The sequence below is a fragment of the Triticum dicoccoides genome, chromosome 2B (assembly GCF_002162155.2).
Source record: "Triticum dicoccoides isolate Atlit2015 ecotype Zavitan chromosome 2B, WEW_v2.0, whole genome shotgun sequence".
Lineage (NCBI taxonomy): Eukaryota > Viridiplantae > Streptophyta > Magnoliopsida > Poales > Poaceae > Triticum > Triticum dicoccoides.
The window spans coordinates 114,495,726-114,498,938 of NC_041383.1; positions in this window are offsets into that span (position 1 = coordinate 114,495,726).

The following is a 3,213-nucleotide window of genomic DNA, read 5'->3' on the forward strand; positions in this document are numbered from 1 at the left end:
TTTTGGACACGCGGTCCAGCCAATGGCCAACCGACACGTTCACAACGGTCGGATTTCAAGAGCAACGGTAACATTACTTGAGGACCAAGTAATGCTAACTCCTCGGTCAGAGACAAATCTCTCGTAGCGAAGAAGATCACAGTCTCTTGCTGGCAAGTATTTACTCAGAACACAAAGAGATTTCTCACGCAACTTTTATAGGATTTGGGTTGAGCATCAGAGAATCGAAGTTTTGAACGCTACACCCCTCTTAGTAGTACGATGGTCCTATGACTCAATAAAGAGAAGAGAAACAACAAAATAAATGCTACGTCTTCACTTTGTCTTCAACCTTCTTGGTCGCAGTCACTTCCTTCGGACGAGCACAGAACCAATTGCTTCGCGTCAGCAATTTTTGAGGGGTCACTCTTGTTATCATAATCTTCGGTGATAACCCTCACTTCTACACAGGGGATTGTCTTCCATTTGAATCAAACTCCTGTTGACTCCAGGGACCTATTACTCTATGTGCACTAGCAAACACATAAGTCTCATATTGTTTATGTCAACAAACTCCAAAATATAGGGAGGAAAATTATTGCACCAACAGTAACGACACAGAACGCCGACATCGCCTGCCATCGGCTTGGTTTTCACCGGCAACCCTGTCTTCTCGACTCGTGGCCGGGATTAGATGACAGATCTCGAGATCTGACCATCCAGCCTCAGGCCGACCACCTCCGTCGTAGGAGATGGCTGAGGGAGTCCTGGATTAGGGGGTCCTTGGACAGCCGGACTATGTACTTGTGCCGGACTGTTGGACCATGAAGATACAAGATTGAAGACTTCGTCCCGTGTCCGGGTGGGACTCTCCTTGGCGTGGAAGGCAAGCTTAGCTATACGGATATGTAGATCTCCTTCTCTGTAACCGACTTTGTGTAACCCTAGCTCCCTCCGGTGTCTATATAAACCGGAGGGTTTAGTCCATAGGACAACAACAATCATAATCATAGGCTGGCTTCTAGGGTTTAACCTCTACGATCTCGTGGTAGATCAACTCTTGTAATACTCATATCATCAATATCAATCAAGCAGGAAGTAGGGTATTACCTCCATAGAGAGAGCCCGAACCTGGGTAAACATTGTGTCCCCCGCCTCCTGTTACCATTAGCCTTAGACGCACAGTTCGGGACCCCCTACCCGAGATCCGCCGGTTTTGACACCGACATTGGTGCTTTCATTGAGAGTTCCACTCTGTCGTCATGGTAAGGCTTGATGGCGCCTTCAATCATCCACAACGATGCAATCCAGGGTGAGGACTTCCTCCCCGGACAGATCTTCGTATTCGGCAGCTTTGCACTGCGGGCCAACTCGCTTGGCCATCTGGAGCAGATCGATAGCTATGCCACTGGTCATCAGGTCAGGTTTGGAAGTCTGAACTACACCGCCGACATCCGCGGAGACTTGATCTTCGACGGATTCGAGCCCATGACAGGTGCGCCGAACAGTCACGATGAGCATGACTTAGATCTGCCATCGGACGGTGTTCGGGAGAGCACACCTGCGGCTGCCCCGGTTCTTAATCCGGAGCAGATCATGCCATCCGAGGATGGGTGGATGGACCCCGCCACGAAGGCCGCACACTCAACAGTGATAGAGCCGAACACAGACTTCGCCTTCAATGAGGTCTGCGTCATCGGACCCCCGGACTCGTCTCCGGCCGCAGGCTCCGAGCCGCGTATATCCGTGCCCATCGAACCTGATTGGGCACCGATCATGGAGTTTACCTCCATGGATATCTTTTAGCACTCGCCCTTGGGCGACGTGCTAAATTCATTAAAATCCCTCTCCCTATCAGGAGACTCTTGGCCGAACTATGTCCGGCTTGAGTGGGAAGCGGACGACGAAGAAATTCGTCTCCCACCCACCACCCACTTGATAGCCACTATCAATGACTTAACCGACATGCTTGATTTCGACTCCGAAGACATCGACGGTATGGACGACGATGCCGGAGAAGAACAGGAACCACCGCCCATAGGGCGTTGGAAAGCCACCTCATTATATGATATATACATGATGGACACTCACAAAGAAAACAATGGCAAGGATGCAACGGAGGATAACCCTCTTAAGAAGCAACCAAAGTGCCGACGTCGGCGCCGCTCTAAATCCCGCCACAGCAAAAACAGCGATAACGGCACAAGAAAGAATAATACCCCGGTCGACTCCAAAGGTAACGACGACCCCATGGACCCAACGATGGAGCAGGATGAGCCAGGGGACATCGAACACAGTCTGGGGCCGCTGTCCGATCACAGCGATGCCGAAAATAAAGCTTATAAACCTGTCTCCGGAGAGGAGAATAGTCCGGACGACGATGCACTCATCATTCCGGAAAAGCACTTGGAACAAGAAGACATCCACAAAGGCTTATTGCCACCGCGAGGAGCTTGAAGAAGCAGAAGCAAAGGCTTAGGGCCGCGCAGGATACACTCAATCGCAGATGGAACAAAGTGCTCGACACTAACGAAAAACACGGTGGCGATCGCCACACAAAGAGCTACCCAAAGCACAACCTACTACCCGAATTCGACGACGAGGCCATAGAGCCCATCCCGCCGAGAAACAATACGGCCGATCCGCCGGACCGACCACCGCATGGCCACGACAAGGCGGCTAATGACGCCGCACACAAGTCAGCACATGATTTACGTGAGCACCTGGACAAAAAAGCCAGTATGGCTAGGTCCATTTATGGATCTAGGAAGCGCGCTTCGGCTCAGGATCACGGCCACCAAAATGACTATATTGATCGAATACCAGCTCGGAATCAACACCGAACACAAAATCTGTCGGAAACATGCCACGACACATCAAGATACAGGGGTGCCGCGCACCCCCTGTGCTTCACCGATGAGGTACTGGATCATGAATTTCCAAAGGGGTTTAAACCCGTGAACATCGAGGCATACGACGGAACAACATACCCTGCAGTCTGGATTGAGGACTTCATTCTTCATATCCACATGGCTCGTGGAGACGATCTCCATGCCATCAAATACCTACCCCTCAAGTTGAAAGGACCAGCTCGGCACTGGTTGAAAAGTCTCCCCGAAAACTCAATTGGAAGTTGGGAGGAGCTTGAGGACGCTTTCAGGGCCAATTTTCAAGGGACATATGTCCGACCTCCGGACGCAGACAATTTAAGTCAGCCCGGAGAGTCAGCCCGTA